The 19,830-nt window shown below is 42.7% G+C and overlaps 1 protein-coding gene across 1 annotated transcript in view; it reads left to right on the top strand.

The window, feature by feature from the left end:
* The window catches only part of ALPK3 (alpha kinase 3), a 94,620-nt gene that overhangs the window by 44,129 nt on the left and 30,661 nt on the right, over positions 1 to 19,830 (top strand). The gene's annotated exons all lie outside the window — the stretch shown is intronic.

The raw sequence follows: 19,830 nt of genomic DNA, 5'->3' as shown, positions 1-19,830 counted from the left end.
TGAGGTCTAACGAGCAATGATTAAGAATTCCAATCCATTTTTTAACAAAATCGGGATTATGTCTCCCAATGGTCGGTGTATTGCGCACTCTGAATCCCCTCGAAATGTGTTTACTCCGGAAATAATCGGACAATGATGTCCCATGGAGGAGAAAGTCTGTTTCACGTCTTCTCAGGCGGAACAGCTGATGATAAATCTCTTCCATGGTAAATGAAGGATTTGCTGTGGTGTCATCATGTGCAAACAAAATATTTCCAATTTCAACTGTGGAAAACGTGAAGGTATCACATGTAGGAACATTAAGAATATGACAGCCAGCCATATCATTTGTAACAGTTCCACTAGCATTATCCATGATGATAGGGTAATGCAACGGCCAGTTCAACTTACGGCAGGTCGTATAAAAAAGGTCCAGTAGGTCTCAAAGCAAACAGCACTGCAGATATAGCCAAATTTTAAATCAGGGGTGCCTTGCAACCGATGCTGGTCAAAACCAACACAACAAATATAGTCCAATATCTGCCGGCACTCCAAGTGAATAAACAACAACTTGCCCCCGGTGCCTGTAACGAGTAAACAGCAATCCAAATCCTCACGGATAAAAGGCACTCAGGAGACGGTTTCATGCAAAATAAAAATGTTGTATTGAATGGGGACGTTTCAGGGTATAAGCCCCTTCTTCAGCCCACTCCTACAGCAATGAGGACAAACATAAAACACATTTTTATACTCACAAACCCACGGAGCCTCACACGCTGCTGCATGCACGGAGTCGCCGCCCGGAAGTCATCACGCAGCACTTCCGTCTCAGGGCGCCTGGCTAACGTTGCTAAGCAACGAATAGCTTGCGTTCCAGGAGCCAGGAAGTGAACTGCCGCTTGAGATACGTGCTGGATCGCTCCTTTTAGACCAGACAGAGCGGGCACACGGGGCTGTGAAACAACAGATAAAAGCATTAAACATGACAAGAAGACATAACAATAAACAAAACATGGCATATATACATAAAATAGAAATGTTTTGTTTATTGTTATGTCTTCTTGTCATGTTTAATGCTTTTATCTGTTGTTTCACAGCCCCGTGTGCCCGCTCTGTCGGGTCTAAAAGGAGCGATCCAGCACGTATCTCAAGCGGCAGTTCACTTCCTGGCTCCTGGAACGCAAGCTATTCGTTGCTTAGCAACGTTAGCCAGGCGCCCTGAGACGGAAGTGCTGCGTGATGACTTCCGGGCGGCGACTCCGTGCATGCAGCAGCGTGTGAGGCTCCGTGGGTTTGTGAGTATAAAAATGTGTTTTATGTTTGTCCTCATTGCTGTAGGAGTGGGCTGAAGAAGGGGCTTATACCCCGAAACGTCCCCATTCAATACAACATTTTTATTTTGCATGAAACCGTCTCCTGAGTGCCTTTTATCCGTGAGGATTTGGATTGCTATATATATACATATATATATATATATATATATATATATATGCTATGAAGTAGTTGAAACAGCTGTCAGGACACAGCTGTCCGTTTGTGCAAACGATGTATGTACAATAAACCTACTTTTTCTTCACCTACAATTCCGTGTGCCGGTTCCATCCTCACTCTCAAAAGAAGGGGGTAAGTGCTCCTATTGGAAGTAGCAGGTGTAGCCTTTGAGGCATGAGTTTGAGTGCAGGTCATGTGAGTTCTTTTAGGGTATCTCCAAATTGGGTGAAATTTTAATTCAGCCCATTTTCTTTAGAAGAGATATATACTGATTGAAATAAGTTTTGTTGAAAGTCAAATGCGCTACTGCGCAGCCCTCATGTTGCTGTGCATTCAGAAAAAATTTGGAACATACAGATGACCTGATGAACAGGATGGCAGTGTTCAGCATATGGACGCCGGAATCCGTATAGGGAAATCCCAACAGGGGTCCGGAAAGTAAACTTACCTTCCCCATGCCTCCCCTCCTTACACTCCCGAACTATGGCCTATACCACACCCCCCCCCCCCCCCCCAAGCAGCGTAACTCTCCCTGCTAGTTTCTAACACTAACCCTCCTGCCCTGGTGCCTAAATCTAACCATCCCGCTTACAGCTTATCCCTAACCCCCCCCCCCATTTTAAGTACCTAACCCTCCCCACAGCCTAGCCCTAACACCCCCCCCCCCCCCCACACACACACACAGTCCCCCGCTAGTGCCTAAACCTAACACTCCAGCATTGTGCTAACCCAGCCTCCATACTGCACTTATGATCGGATTGCCAGCAGTTGGGATTTCGGCATTGACATCTTCATCATCTATTTCAGCCTTTTGTTATGTCTTCTGGCCCCTAATGGGGAAGCCACCTTCTGTATTTTGACTGCTGGCATCCCAATCACCAAGATGGCCACGAGGCAACTACGGAGAATGTGCTGATCCATCTTCAGATGTTAGAATGTCACAGTGAAATTCAGTAGTCTTCTATTAAGCTCCAGTGAGATCTATGGTTATCTGTGATATAACTCATGTTTCAGCATCCTGCATTGCTACCCCGTTCCTGCATACATACACCAGCTGGTGAGCTCCACATGATCAAGATGCTTCATCTACCCTAGTATATTTAAAGAACAACTGTACCTGTGTTATCTTTAATAAAACAACTCCACTCCACTCCATTTTTTATATTTGCAATGCTTCCACTGGTGTGTACAGTACAACCTGCTACATCCTCAAGGCTGTACACACATTTTCAACAACTTTAAGTTTGGCAGTCATAAGGGATAACTGGATGAATACATGACAACTAAATTAATAATATCTCAAAATATTCACTCAAGAAACCTAATAGAAAAAGGCAAAACTACTATGATGGTGGTTGAGACCAGTAGGGCTTGTATAAGAGGTGACTAGTAAAAGGATTCCAGGGGGCTGACATAGCTTAGATAGCGGCATGGCACTTTGCGGCTGGTTGCTATTGACATCATACACCAAAATCAGATAGGTTAAATAAAATGGCAGCAGGCAGTCTTTACAGTTCTAGAGTCTAGAATCTCTGCAAAATGGAAAAGCTATGGAGAAGGACCCGAGCAGAGGAGAAACCTAAAACATAAAGGTTCATACTGTTCAATGAGCACAGAGAAAGGTGGATGCAGAATCTGCAAAGCCAATCATGTGACATTTTTATAGCACCTGTTTGTCATAATTTCTGGTTTCTCTTGTACCTTCTCATATATTCGGAGACCCTAGAGGAACAGATGTACAGCATAGGCTAACAATTCAGGAGATAAACCTGTTCATTTTCCAGAGTGGAGTAGAAAGAGTCCACATCAAATTGAGCATTATATGAATCAGTGAGGCTGAATGGGTGCCACCACCGATATTTGAAGTTATGTGTATATAGAGAGTAGGGATGTGCAGATCCGGATTTACCCGGTTCTCAAAATGGGATCTTATTGGCTTTCAGCTGTCAACTGTTTTTGCTCCAAAACATGTTACAGCTGCATAGCCAATAAGATCCCATTTTGAGATCCAGGTATATCTGGGTATATCTGGATCTGCACATCCCTAATGGAGAGTAGGAGTTATGGGCTTGAACAATCTGCTAGTGTGCAAAATGTGTCGGAAGAGATAGTGAAAATTCTTGATTTTTTGGCAATCAAATTCAGTGTTATTCAAGCACTGCGATTTCCACAGAAATAACTATTTATATGAGAAATAACGTACTCTACATATCAAGTATGCCATTGTGTTGAGGAAACCCTGACATACTGTTCCCAGTTTTTTCCAGGATGCACATACCCCCAATTGTTCTTGCTAGCTCTAGTATCCAGATTGTAGATACAACTTGTTTGCCTATTGAGCTATTGTCTCATAAAGATGTTCATATGAGATCTCTTTGAACTCCCTGAGAACTGAGATCCGCAAACTAAGGTCAGCCTGATTGGTCACTACTTCTAAACACACTGGGGGTTTATTTACTAAGATGGGAGTGCTATTGAAGATGGGATGTTGCCTATAGCAACCAAGCAGAATCTACTTCTTAATTATTGAGAAACCTTATAGAAGATAATAGATATAATTTGATTGGATGCCCATAGCAATATCCAAACTTAGATAGAAACATAGAATTTGATCAGATAAGATAAGAACCACTTGGCCCATCTGCCCTTTTTTAAACATGTTACCACAAACCATATTTGATCCTTTGTAAGGATATCAATATGCCTATCTCAAGCATGTTTAAATTGCTCTACTGTATTTGCCTCTACCGACTCTGATGGCAGGCTATTCCACTTATCCACTACCCTTTGGCCTTTATTCAGATCTGTATAATTTGATTGGAAAATGGGCAAAACCATGTGTACTGCAGGTGGGGCAGATGTAACATGTACAGAGAGAGTTAAATTTGGGTGGGGTATGTTGAAACTGAAATCTAAATTGCAGTGTAAAAATAATGCAGCCAGTATTTATCCTGCACAGAAACAAAATAACTCACCCAAATCTAACTCTCTCTGCCCATGTTACATCTGCCCCATCTGCAGTGCACATGGTTTTGCCCATTTTCCAAACACATTTGTACTGCAATCAGATCTGAATAAGGGTCCTTATGTGAAGTAATTTTTCCTCAAATTTCCCCTGAATCTTTCTCTCTCTAGTCTTGTGTTCTATTGCTCCTCTTCCTGTGAAGAATGTCTCCTACCTATACCTTGTTAAAACCCTTGATATATTTGAAAGTCTCTATCATGACCCCCCTTTCCCTTCTCTGCTCTAAAGTATACATATTAAGATATTTTAGTCTTTCCTGGTCCCTTTTGTGATGTAGGCCATGCACCATTTTAGTTGCCCTTCTTTGTACAGTCTCTAATGTATGTATGTCATTCTAGAGATATGGCCTCTAGAACTGAACACAGTACTCTAGATGAGGTCGTACCAATGACCTATACAGTGGCATTATTACTTCTTTCTACTGTTGATTCCTCTCCCTATGCAACCAAGCATCTGACTTGCCTTCTTCATTGTTTTGTTACATTGCCTACCTGCCTTTAAGTCACCTAAAATAATGACACCTAGATCCCTCTCTTCCTCAGTAGTTTCCATTATAGTGCCATTTATACTATATTTAGTCTTTGGATTTCTGAGACCCAAGTGCATGATTTAGAATTTTTTGGCATTAAACTGTAGTTGCCATGCTCTTGGCCATTCCTCTAATCTACCTAGATCATCAATCATTTGTTTTACCCCTCCTGGTGTGTTTACCCTGTTGCATACCTTTTGTGTCATCTTCAAAAAGGCTAACTACCCACAATTCCATTTGCAATATCACCAATAAAGGTATTAAAAAGAACCATCTTAGTAAACAAACCCCACTGTCACTGGCAATTCTACTTCCTAAAGCTCAATGTCCTATTTAGAGGGCCATATATATTTAGTGATTTAAATAGTCATTGTGCATGTCTTCTTTGTCCAAGAGTGACACTTAAATGGTTGTCCATTAGAGAAGGGGCATCAGAGGCTATTGAGGGAGCAAGTTAGTGTTGGAGATAATTAATGGGCAAAAGTGATACAGGTTGAGTATCCCGTATCCAAAATGCTCGGGACCAGGAGAATTTTGGATAACGGATTATTCCGTATTTCGGAATATTTTAATATTTCAATTATGTATTTTGAAGTATCTTGCATGTATGCTGTATAAACACATTAAATACACACAAATATATTTTATTACCACATAAAATACACACAAATATATTTTATTTGTTCAAAAAACAAGGTTTCAAAACATGAAACAAAATTTGTGTACTATCTCAGATATTGAATTTGAATGCCAAGCATTCATTGTCTTGAACATATATAGTGCCAGTTACATATCATGTCCCCAGTGATGCTGTTACAAATGTCCCCAGTGAGTTTTTAGCAAAAAAAAAATTTTTTCCCACTTTCTGGAATGTATGGTTTTCGGAATAATTTGGATAACGGATACTCGGATACGGGATACTCAACCTGTATAGAGTTTTACATCCATTAGGAAGAAAGGCTGTTATAAGTCATGAGTCTAATTGAAGTCAAGACATCAATAGAAAGAGATGATGTCATGAGATCTCACCTGCAGATCCCAAAATTGGAGTGGATATGTGAGAAGGGAAATGGGGGTATTAAGTGGAGGTTGATGCCCCATACACAAAATGAGCGATATCATCAGCGATTTACCCTTAACGTTTCCCAGTGTCCTGGGCTAATGATATTAAGAATACACACTGAATGATATTGGTAACTATATCGTTCCTGACTTCACCTTCCCCCTGCTGTAGCAAGCATTACTGATGATATACTCAACATTGAGCACGCAGCACAGATGAAAGTGTGTGGGGGGGGAGGGGGAGAGTCATTAATGACCCACGGAAGTGTGCATTGTTAACAATTTTTTGAATCACGGCACCCTAGAGCATCAAAATGTTTTCAAGGCACCCCTAGGCCAAATGTTTCTTATTGAGAAATGTAGAAAAAATATATTAAATTAAGTACATTGTGTGTATATGTCCCATATATTTCCATATATATTATAATTGGCAGCCACCAGCTCTAGTTTTGCCTGTTACATTGACCATTAATAATATGAATTGATCCTGGTCCACCAACCCAAGGCACCCCTGCAAGTGTCCTGAGGCACCCCAGGGTGCCTAGGCACACAGTTTGGGAACAACTGCACTAAGCGATTTTTATAAAATATCCTTCTGAAGGGCCAAAAGGAACTATATCTTTTTTTAAATGTCTAGTGTGTGTGCATGGGGCTTTAGGCAGTGGTAATAGCAACTAAGAGATAGAAGGTGGGACTCTGGTTGCCATGAGGAGGCAGATTCAGCAGCACCATGGATTAAGTGGACAGGATAAGTGCAGGGGGATTCATTTCAGAGTGGAATTTATATAGCCAATCTCAGGCATTATCAATTAGAGAGAAAGATGACAGCAAATCCCTGCTGCTGTCGTATCCACCTATAGGCTTTGGAGCAGTGGGAGGTACGAGTATGATTCATCAAGGCTCTGCAATGCATCAGGAACAATGCAACAATCATACTAAGACATATTGGGTATCTGGAGTAACATTTCCAGTGTTGTGAGACCGCATGGAATAACACACAGCCAGAAATAATTCATGTGGTGAAGACGGTTTTACAGAAAGTATCTGTATGAGCTGGCTTCCATACCATGCTGTTAGCTTTAAAAAAAATATTAAATGCAGGTGTATACTCTAAACACTAAGGACACTGGCTATCAGAACAGTTATAAGAAAACTAGGTGATTCATCGCGCCCTACGGGTGCTCTTCACACCGGCGTAAGGGGCTGCGCCCCCTTAACCTGTGCACGCAGGGTGAGGGTAGTGGGCTATGAAGGGGGTAGTAGGTGCTTTGTGGGTGGTGAAGTGGCAGGGCGGGGAGGGGGGTGTGCAGGCATAGATGCTGGCGGTGTGGGTGGAGATGCTGCCAGCAAGGGGAGGGGACAGAGATGCTGCAAGGAGATGGAAGGGGGGGGAGCGGAGGAAGAATCTGCCAGGTGGGGGTGGCGGCAATTGTAATTGTACCGGGGATGAGTGGGTGTGGGTTGGTTGTGGTGGCAGTACCTATGTCCGCACTGGGCCTGGAACGGTCTGCGCATTGTGTTCTTGCAGTCAGAGCAGAGGTGGTGATGTTGGTGGGGGTGTGGGGGGTATCGGGCGGCGGGTCTTGACTAAGGGGGGGCAGGTGCTGGTGATGCTGATGGGGGGATGAAAAGGGGGCGTGGCCGCGAGCTGCGGCCGGAAGAGGCGAGCTGCAGCTGGACTCGTTCTGCCGAGATCCCCTGTTTAATGCTGTCGGGGAAGACAGCATTGAATAGGGCCCCGCAGCCATCTCCTCAATCGGGAAATGGCTGCGTGAGATTGAATACCTCCCTAAGGGTCAGATGCAGAGCCAGCCCTAGCCTAAATGATTCCCTAGGCAAGATTTTGGCTGGTGCCCCCTAGCACCGCCACTAGTTCCACCTCTGTCCCTGCTTCCCTTTCCCAGCATCATCAACCCTCATCATTGCAGTCATCATTTTGGTGCTCCTACCCACAATATTTTAAATAGAAACAGTGCACACATTCGGTGCACAGCCCAAACAGGGGTGTGTTTTTGCTGGGAAGGGGCATGGCCACACAATAGTACCCCCAATTCAAATTATGCCACACAGTAGTGCAACTTTATTCACATTATATCATGCGATGGTGTCCCTTATTCATGTTACATCACACAGTAGTACCACTTTACCTTATATACATTACTCCTCACATTATTCACATTATACTGTACCCTTAGAAAAAAATCCTGAGAAAATATTGTATTTTAAGCACCTCCATGGCCACACTGCAACCCAGTACAAAGTAGTGTGTGCTGGGCAGAGGAGAAGAGCTGCAGCTGCTGTTGTCAATTAAGGGGAGAGGGCCCGGGCTCCCACTGGGCCCTTCCATCAGACTTTGGCCTGGGTAATTTGTACCCCCTACCCCTTTCTCTCAACACCCCTGATAAGACCACACAGTAATGCCCCTTACACATGACACACATTATTAATGTCCTTATAAACATAATGCCCCTTACACATTATGCCAACCTTTATTAATGCCCTTCATACACATAATGACACACATAATGCCCATTACACATATGTTGCACATTACTAATGCCCTTATACACATGACACACATAATGCCTGTTACACATATGTTGCACATTATTAATGCATTTATACATGACACACATAATGCCCCTTACACATATGCTGAACACTATTGCACAACCAACCCACCCGCAGACAGCACTCGCACAGCCGCTAACACTGTGACCTCTGCCTCTGCTCACTGTGACCTCTGCCTCTGCTTGGATACAGATGTTTCCTCATACATCTTGCCTCAATAGGCCATGCAGCTCCTGGCCAGTTCTGCTAATGTTGGGTGCCTTTTTTGCTGAACACTCATATTATTTGCATTGTTATGTGACCAGGACACATTCTGAGCTTCCGATTAAAATGATATGTGGCATGCCTATATTCTGTGTGCGACTGTGGCTGTACCTGCATACGGAATGCTATGTTACAGTGATTTCCATGAATACACTATTTCATATGCAGATACAGCCTCACTCACACACAGAATATAGGCATTTTGCATATCATTTTAATCAGCAGAATCTGCTGGTGCCCCTAGGTATTACAAACGCCCCAGGCATTTGCCAATGCCTAGGGCCAGCTCTGGTCAGCTGTAACGAGCTTCAAAAGGTGATATTGATTAAGCGGAGAGTAAGAAACAGAAAATTAGCTCATGTCAGGAGCTGAGTGGCTGATTGTTTATCACCCTCCACTTTATAACTCTTTAAAGCTTGGTGCATCTGGCCCTAAAGAGAAGTTACTTAAAAGACAACCATATGTAATGATACTTTAACACCTAAAAATATATCTATTAAACTGCAGGACTAACTCCCTATAATATTTCATATGAATTTAGATAAACAATTCACCTATAAACTTGAGACTCATATACTGTATTAAAGGGTATATAATAATTATTACAGATTAAACATTTGTAATCACAGTTTTATTATCTTTATTGCACTCTATTTCTTTAAATGTTTTTAATATCCACCGGTTGCATCTTATATATACAGTATGTAGAATAGGAGTAATATTTTAACACTCTATACAGGTACCATATATACTCGAGTATAAGCCTACTTTTTCTTTTTTTTAATTAAGTCTTTATTTTTGCAAAACACAGACAAACATTTTTTGAGACAAACATTTACATACATTACAATTACATAAATAAAAGACATTTGCACCATACATCATAAGCACACTACCTCTTTAGGGACACTGAATTAAAACCAGATAGAAAGAACGACAATCTGCCACTTTTCTTATTCCTAGCAGGGTGGTCTATAATATTCATTCAAAGCTGTCTTGATAATTTCTAAAATCATAGGCGTATGTTTATAACTGCTTGAGATTGTTTGGACACTTCTTCTACTACAAGACTATTGACCCTCATTGGTTTAAACATAACAACTTTGCTAGCCCTCACAGACTTCCCACTTATTAACCTACCATTGACTCAGGCCCGAACCTTAACTTTTGTAACTAGCCATTCGCTGGCCTTGAATATCTCTTGGAGAAAGATAAAAAAAGAAAAAAAAAATTGAAACTTCTAGCTAAGTATAAGTATATATCTACATAGCATCATATTAAACGAAATTGGTAGCAATGAGAGTGACCTGTGTTATATAATCCCCCCCCCCTCCCAACCTACCCTCCCCCGCTTACATTATATCTTAATTGATTCCGGTGACCTAACACTACATCGCTTCCAATCTATAAGTGAAAACCAAAGTATTAGTTTATATATCCCCCCCCCCTTTTATACATAAGTAACTTATATGCTATACTTTTCTTAACGTGTCATTTTAAGTGTTCCTTGTACTTTAAAGTGTTGAGATCTATGCCAAATTTCCCAAATAGCATAGAATTTAGTGCTAGTGTTTCTAGAAGCATAGATGAATTTTTTGTGTTCAAACGTGATATTTACTTGATTAATCTATTCCTCTACTACTGGGCCGTTTGTTGCCATCCAGTTGCGTGCTATAACTAGCTTGGCCAGTGCTGTGAGGTTTAATAGCAAGGCTCCCACCTCTCTAGAGACATTTCCTCTGTGCCATACCCCCAGCACTAAATTTATTTCTGATAGGGCATTTCGAGGAATCCCCAAGCCACAAATGACCTGGCATATCTTTTCCCAGAAACATCTCACCTTTTCACAGGCCCACAATAAGTGCCAAAACGTGGCCCCTTTTTCCCCACATTTGGGACATCTATCTTTTTTGGAGCTATTCATTTTATTTAGCCTAACCGGGGTTATATATGTCCTGTGTAATATATTAAACTGGACTTGTTGTATCCTTGTGGAGTTCGTCGCCCTTCCTGGATAGGCAAGAGCTATCTGCCAATCGTTTGCATCTAAATTTGGGATATCCCCGGTCCATCTCTGCCTAAGCTGGTGAAGGTCTACATCATTGACACTAGTCTGCAAATATCCATATAATTTGGAGATCTGTTTCTGATGGGAAATTTGTTGAATACATTTTTTAATTGGGGTTTCCTCCAACCACCCTTCCCTTCCTCCACTATGCTGGGTCATTGCGCTTCGAACTTGTAAAAACCTAAAGAACATCTCTCTGGGTAGTCCATATTCAGCCTGCATATGCTCGTATGACTTAAAGTTTTTCTCTTGATAGAATTGGCCTACTGTGCATATACCGTAGTTTAACCATATTTTCCCACCCTGCTGTTCCCTGACTGTTTGAACTGTTGTTAAGGTTAGGAAAGAGGTCTCTGGATCCACCCCTGTGTATTTATCCTGTTTACAAACTATTCTCCATATTCTGATGGCCTGATTAATTATGGGAGGGAACTCTCTAGATGTCCTATCAGATAACAGCATCTGTAGGGGGGTTATCCTTCTGTCAACACTTTTTATCAGACTATTCAATTCCATGGTTGGTTCGTCTGTCTTAACCCAAGTTTTTATCTGTACCATTTGGGTTGCATAATAATAGTTTTTAAAGTTCGGTAGTGCAAGTCCCCCTCTTTCTTTTGTTCTCCAAAGGGTGGCTAGTTTGACTCTAGGTCTTTTGTTCCCCCATATAAAGGCGGATATTATGGTGTTCAAATTTCTAAAAAATTTGTCTTTAATGTATATTGGCGAATGCTGGAGTATATACAGGATCTTAGGTAATATGACCATCTTTATTAAATTAATCCGGCCGATTAGTGTCAGTGGGAATTTTACCCAACATTTACATTTCTTCCTAACCTCCCCCAACACTGGTAGAAGATTATCTCTCAGATATTATTCTGGGTGTCTGGACATTACAATCCCTAAATATTTAAAGCTATTTACTTTTTTCAGGGACGTATTTATTTGTTCATCCTCTAACCAATCCTTACCTATTGCCAGTAGGTGGGATTTGCTCCAGTTGATGGTAAGCCCGGAAAATTCCCCGAAGGTTTTAATATGTTCAACTATCATTTGCAGATCACTTTCGGGCCTGGCCATGCCGACCAGGAGGTCGTCTGCATATAAGGAAATCAAATCGAAGCTTCTATCCAATCCCACCCCCTGGCAATTCAGCCTAGATCTTAATAGGCGTGCCAGTGGTTCAATGGCTATCGCGAAAATATAGGGTGAGAGAGGACACCCTTGACGGGTCCCTCTGTTTAATAAGAAAGGGTCAGATGTAAACCCATTTATAGATATGCGTGCACTAGGGTTTCTATACAGTAACCTTAGCCATTTAATAAAGGATGGTCCAAATCCAAATGCCTCGAGGGTGCCCCAAAGATAACACCATTCTACGGAGTCAAATGCTTTGTTGGCGTCGAATGAGGCCAACGCGGCATCTAACCCCACCTTGTTGGCATATTTGATGTATGAAAATGCCCTCCTTAGATTTATCATTGTGGACTTTCCACTCATAAACCCTGTTTGATCAGGGTGGACTATACTTTGGATGACGCTGCTCAGTCTGTTAGCCAAGATTTTTGCGATAATCTTAGCATCTGTTGGAATTAGCGAAATCGGCCTGTATGAGTCCACCCTGATCAAATCTTTACCCCTTTTAGGTATAACTACAATGGAGGCTTCTGCCATTGAAGGTGGTACCTCATCTTCTTCCATCATATTTTGATACACTTTAACAAGCCGTGGGGCCAGTATTCTCTCTAACTTTTGATATACCTCTCCTGGCAGCCCGTCCAGACCTGGGGCTTTCCCTGTAGGCAGTGATCTGATTACTTTTTCTACCTCCGCCATATCTATAGGGGCGTCCAGGAGAGCTTTGGCTTCAAATGAGAGTTGTGGGATATCTAATTCTTTTAAAAAGATCTCTATTTCCTCCGGGTTTTTAATTATATGGGATTGGTACACTGTCTTGTAGTGTTGGACAAATTCATCCACAATTTTGGGAGTGGAGGTCAGAATTTCTTCTGACTCCGTCTTAATTTTTGATATTATATTTGATGGTTTATCCTGTTTTGTTAAATATGCCAAAAATGTGCCAACTTTGTCAGAGTTCGAATACCAATGGTGCGAACTTGAAATAAGCCGTCGGCTATTTATATCCTGCATATACTCCAGCCAATCACCTAGCGCTTTTTGCCACTTACTCCAATCTATATCTGTTTTGCTAAATTGGTATACTGCCTCAAGCTGCATCATCTGTACTTCCAGCTTGTGAGCTCTCTTCCGATGTTCTTTTTTAAGGAAAGAGATTTTTTTGATGAATATGCCTCTCAAAAAGGCCTTAAATGCGTCCCATAGACACATATTTGAGGTAGAACCTTCATTGTTTTCAAAGAAAACCATAATTTCTCTTTCAATCTCATCTGAGTTAATTTGTGACAGCCAAAACGGTTGGAGCTTCCATGAACGATATCCCACGGACTTCTCCAGATCCATATGTATTATTAAGGGGGAGTGATCTGAAATGCCACGCGCTTTATACTCTATATGCACAATTTTATTAATTATTTTATCTGAGGTTAGCATCATGTCTATTCTAGAGAAACTCCTATGGGTTGCTGAATAGCAAGAGAATTGGGTCAAGTCTGGATATTTAATACGCCATGGGTCCTTCCATCCTATCCCTTCTATAAATTCTGCGAATCTGTTCTTGTTGTTATGGGGTTCGCTGTTTACCCTACTCCATCGATCTAACTGCGGGGAAAGGATATTATTGAAGTCTCCAAGACATATCACATTGTTCTCAGGATATGAAATAGAGAAGTCAACCACGGCCCTTAATACCTCATATGAAAATGGCGGAGGGATATAAACATTCATCAGACAGAAATCAACATGGTCAATGCTACATTCAATAAAAATAAATCTGCCACCTGGATCTGTTTTAACCGTTCTACTTACAAAGTTAACCGATTTCTTCACCAGTATTGACACACCTCTAGATGTAGATGTAAACGGGGCGTGAAAAACTGCGCCTAACCATGGGCGTTTTAGGGCCATTACCCGATCCCTACTTAAATGGCTTTCTTGGAGGCATATAATTTCGGCCTCTAATGATTTGCAGTGATTTAATACTAATGCCCTTTTGATTTTGTTATTAAGCCCCCTAACGTTCCACGTAAGTAGTTTAATCATCAAGACATGTTTTTTTTTATCTGGTATGGTCCCCACCCCTACTTTCCAGAATCTGTTTTTCGTTTTCATAACCTCTATCTCATTCAGTATCTCTAATTGCATTCCTGTTTTTCCATTGTGCTTAGACCGAACCAAAACATCCTGACAGAACATATACAACATGTACCCCTTCCCCCCACCCTGTACCTCCTGAACCCCCAGGTGTACCTAAATTCCCAGTCCCCCCCCCCCTTCCTTACAATCCTCCTATATCCTCCACGGAGCACTTAGTTAATAGCCACCAAACGCGCGGCCAGCTCTCCATTTCTGTATAGTTTTATAACTTTTCCCACCCCTCCCCCCCATCCCACATGCGAAGAAAAGAGGAAAGAAAAAGAAGAAAGAAAGAGAGAGGAAAAAAAAAAAAAAACACCACCAGGGTTAAATCATATGTCCATAGTATCCGTTTAACTATATGCTATGAACATAGATGAAAAAAGGGAAAAACGCATTCCATCAGGTCTCCAGTCTTTGCTGGGGGTTGGACATTTGTCTCCTGCCCGGATAGGATCTATCCAACCATTCGGCAACTTCTCCTGGGGAAAAAAAGAATTTTGTCTCTCCATTTACTTCGATCCTTAATTTAGATGGATATAACATTGAATATTTAATGTCCAACTCCCTGAGCCTTGACTTTATTTCTCTAAACTTTGCTCTTTCTTTTTGGATCTCGATTGGAAAGTCCGGGAATGCTGAAATTCTTTTCCCTTTATAACCAAAATCGGGTTTAAGCCGTGCTAAACGTAGAATACAATCACGGTCTTTAAAGTGTAAAACCTTGGCAATAATGGTCCGGGGAGGACCTCCTGGAATGGCGGGGCGTGCTGGGATTCGATGGGCTCTTTCGATAGCAAATTGTGTGGAAAAGGCCTCCTTCCCAAATTCTTGTGTCAGCCATTCCTCCAAAAATTTTTCTGGCTGGCTTCCCTCCGCCCGTTCTTCAAAACCAATGAATCTGATATTGTTGCGACGAAGTCTCCCCTCGAAATCTGTCATTTTGTGTCGCATATCCGCCATTTGTACTGCCAGGGTTTTAACTTGAGATTGAAGGGGGACCATTGCATCCTCCACTGAGGAGACTCGGCCTTCTATCTCTGTGACCCTTTCCCGTATCTTCTGTGCATCGTTTCTCAGCAACATTATATCGGATTGGACCTTCATTATTTGTTCCGAAAGCCGAGATTCGCAAGTGTTGACGGCATCTAATACCTGCTGCAGAGTAACATCAGTTGGTTGCGGGTCCTTGGATCCCTTAGCAGGAGTTGTCTGAGGAGTAGTTAACTGGGAACTGTTCCCAGTCTGTGTCTGGGAGCGGGCATACTTCTCCAGCCGCGCTGCGGCCGTGTTTTGGCCTGTTTTACCCATCCTTTATATTGTTTGTTACACAGGAGATAGAGAGAAAAAAAATAAATAAATAAATAAATAAATGAGTAAATAAAAAAAAAAGAATAAACGTCTCTCTCCTTTTTCCCTTCCTTCCCCCCTTTTTTTTCTTTTTTCTCCCCCTTCTTCCTTTAGAAGGGGAAAATCACAGACGGGGTGACAACGAGGCACAGTTGTTCTATTTTTCCAGATTAATCTTTCTCTTTACCAGCTGAGGGGGATAGAGACTCTAGAATTTTCTGTACCCTCTAATTATTGCCAGGGCCAATGAAACCCGTATCAAGTTTTGCAGGGTTAGGTAGTGTTAGGTATAATTTGTACGACAGTCTTTGACCGGACCTGGATGAGGTTTACTATGGCACAATTCACTTTAATGCAGGCTTATTCGCCTATTCCTGCAATTTATGTCATGCTTGTCTTTGCAGAAAACACAAAGCCCCAATCTGGGCTGATATGCAATTTCTATGCGATCGGATACTAAACCGTGTTTATACGCAGTGTTGCGGCAGCAGAAGCAGACACCGTTCACCCAAGTATCGGCTTGTTCCCTTGTTTATGCGGTTCGTGCCCCTCCTGCCATTACCAAGAACACAAGTCCCTCCACGTAGGTTTATATAGGGTTCATATGGCAGTCTTTGATGCAAAAAATAGGAGGCACACAGTAGTCACAATAGGCATTTATATATTTATTCTGCCTTTTTTTTGGTCCCCCTGCTCTTTGCCAGAAGCGCCTTGACCCGTAGATGGAAACAATAGGGGTATATATAATTAGGTGGCAGTCTCTATGTAATGGATTGTTCAGCAATATTGGCTATTCATTGAATGAGAGACTTGCTTGTCTCTGAACTTCTGATATATCCCCACCTGTCTACCACCACCAACCTTTTTGACCACTTCCATGGGTCAAGGAGGAGAATCTGTCCTGTATGGTAAAGAGGTTCCCAAGGTGGTTCAGACTTGCCGCTGTGGCTGTTGTCGCAATCAGGTGAGTAGCCCAACACAGTCCTCCACTCAGGTACAATTTCAGCAGGACCCGTGTCTCTAGCCGCAAGGTTCCCCCTTGCTTTTAATCTGCACAGCCGCCTTCTCTCCACTGCTCGCTCCGTGCTAGCTGCTTTCTAGCTGCCGTCTGACTGCTTACAGCCGCTGTCGCGTCTCCCGGTGAGCGTCAGGGGTCGCACCAGGGGTCAGACAGGAAGTATGCGGCCAGCCGGACCGGCGTCACACGCCGCAGCACCGTCCTCTTCCAGCCGCTGGAATATGCTGCGTACTTCGCGGATGCAGCGTGGGACAAAGCTCCAACTGGCCTCCGTGACACTCGCCGTCTCAGATCACCCCAGACACGGTAACCATCGCATGTAGGTCTGGGCGTTTAGGGAGCCGTTCTTTCACATGTAGGAGAGCCGGCACATTACCTCCCTCACTCGCGCGCTGCCGTGGCCACGCCCCCCAAGCCTACTTTTTCAGAACATTTTGTATGCTGAACCCCCCCCCCCCCCACTTGAGTCAATACATTTTCCCAGTTTTTTGTTGTAAAATTAGGCTTATATTCGTGCCTGCTTATACTTGAGTATATACGGGTAATTTAGAATTCCTCTTCTTTTTCTTCATGCACCAGCAGACAGCGCTTTTTTTTGTTTATTGTTTTCTCCACTATTCCACTGACTGTTGACTTGCTTCTGCAGTTATTGCCTCTTCCTGCACCAACATCCAAGATTTGTCACTCATTGCTCACTTCCACTGGAGATCATTCTCCCGTCTTTCTCCCACCCTCCACTGCCTCATATGCTCCGTAGTGTTCAGCTCTCCTCTTCTTATCTTGGTCTTCATTTTTTTCAACATTTAATTTTAATTGAAAATATGCAAACGTCAATTATAGGTATACTGAAAATACAAGGGTTAACATGAGTAAGGAAATAAAAATATATTTTTCTATACAGACGAAACTCCATTTTCACAGTGTGTTCCCACTCATGGTTGCTGCCAGTGATCCTTTAAGTCTTCTGACCTGTCACAACTGAGAATTGGGACCTGGGAGTGACCTTGGTGGCTAGCTGACTATCAATGGAAACAGAGATCGGCGGCACGTGAATAAGATGAATGAAGTTTATTGCAAAATGGGAAAAATGGTACAGATGATAACTCAGAGTTTGTAATAGTCTTTGGAGAAGCTAGTGAGAATGACTGGGATTGGGAGAAATCACCATGGGATTTGTACCAGACTCTTGGAAACTGTAGCTGGAGGTGTGGATGTATAGAGGACTGGAGGAACACGGGTGCTGACAGCTGGGACTGATGAAGATGGAGCAGAAGCACATGTGCCTGGAAGCCCGGAGTAGCTGGAGCAGGAGCACAGGTGTCTGGAAGCACAGAGTAGCTGGAGCAGGAGCACGGGTGCCTGGAAGCACGGAGAAGCTATAGCAAAGGCACAGGTGCCTGGAAGCACGGAGTAGCTGTAGCAAGGGAACAGGTGCCTTGAAGCACAGAGTAGCTGTAGCAGGAGCACAGGTGCCTTGAAGCACAGAGTAACTGTAGCAGGAGCACAGGTGCCTGGAAGCACAGAGTAGATACCACTGGAGTGCAGGTGCAGGTGGGCACAGGTGCAGGTACTGAAGCACGCAGGTGCAGGTGGTCACAGGTGCAGGTACTGAAGATCACAGAAGCTGCAGCCAGAGTTCAGGACTTGGGAGCCTGTTCAGGAAGAGCTCCTACAGCATGAAGCTTAGAAGCGATGATGCACAAGTAAGGTGTGCCTGCAGAGCTGAGAGGATAACCCCTCAGAACAGCACTGATTGGGCAGCTGGGTGATTGGGAATGGCAACACCTGGAACAGTCTCTGGATGAGGCCAACAGGGAACTTGCATGATTCCATTCTACTGGTAACTACAGAGTTAATGGCTGATTCAGAACTCCCCCAGGTGCTCATTACTAGCACAGGTTCAGATCACATGGTAGTCTTGCTGCAGCAGGCTGAGATACACAAGACTGACAGGCAGGTACGACAGGACAAACACGCAGAGTTCAGGCAGGATTGTGACATGACCCAGGTTGCTGGGTCATTAAATTAGTCTTTTTTAACTGTTTAGTTTATCTCCTTATTTTTGTACTATTTATATTTCAGTGGTTGGCACTTGTTGCCCCCATTAAAAATAAAGGATAATAGTATTATAATTTGTATTATTTATTGGACATTACACAATATAATTGGCTAATGTTCCCTTCAGCATAACAAAACATTCTAAGACTGACGCGTTAGCCCATAGTATTTCACAGGAACATGCCGGTGTGTTACAAAGATCCTAGATCCTGTGATTTCTGTGCTGTAAATACAAATTATTTGTAAAAGTGAATCTTACTCAAGCTCGGAAATTTGATGTTGTCCCAGCAAGATTAGTGTATATGATTGTGCACTATGATATACTGCAGAGGTGGGGAACCTCAGGCCCGGGGGCCGTATGCGGGCCCCGTAGACGGTCTGAGTGGCCCTCCCACCCGCACGGCAGCTTTGCCAGAAGTCAAGTACAGGGGAATTCTCGTGAGAGGTCGGTAGTTCTCGTGAGATTCCTCTTAATCAGCCGGAGACTGTCAGTCCTATTCAGCAGCAGCTGCTGGAGCATGGGATGGCTGCAGCAGGACAATTTGTAAGAGAAATTTTTACTTATGGCAAAAAAAAGGTTCCCCACCCCTAATATAGTGTAACAAAGCTGGTAGAGAGACAGTTTAACACATGATGGGGCAATTCAATTAACTTATCTTGCACATGCTTTTAACCCTGGGTAAATGGCATTGAGCATTGGCATTGTTGGCTTTCACAAAGCAGGAAGTCCTTGTGTGCTCAGAGGAGATGGCAAAGAGGAGGATGGCTGGAGCTGCATGGTTGGTAGCTATAGTGGACCACACTGTTTAAAACGCTTTATTGACCACTCTCAGCTTCCAAAGAACTAAGCAAATGACCATCAGTGCTTGTTCTATTAATGAGTAGGACAAAATAGGGGGATTTCACCAAATAGAGATTTTATAGAAATCTCCTTAAGAATTAAACACATACGCCTGTGCAGCTTGGGTAACAAAAAAATAAAATCATGAGGTTCCCAATTGAACATTTAAAAAAAAAATCATATAAGTATACAGCATATGTGTTGTAAGAAATAGTGGGGCAGATGTTTTAAGCCTGGTAAAGTGATAAAAGGGTGTAAAAATGGGGATAAAGTGTACAGTTATAGAGCACCATCTAATCAACTA

This window comes from Crinia signifera, chromosome 4 (assembly GCF_055691185.1).
Source record: "Crinia signifera chromosome 4, ASM5569118v1, whole genome shotgun sequence".
Taxonomy (NCBI): domain Eukaryota; kingdom Metazoa; phylum Chordata; class Amphibia; order Anura; family Myobatrachidae; genus Crinia; species Crinia signifera.
This window is presented reverse-complemented; position numbering and strand designations above follow the sequence as displayed.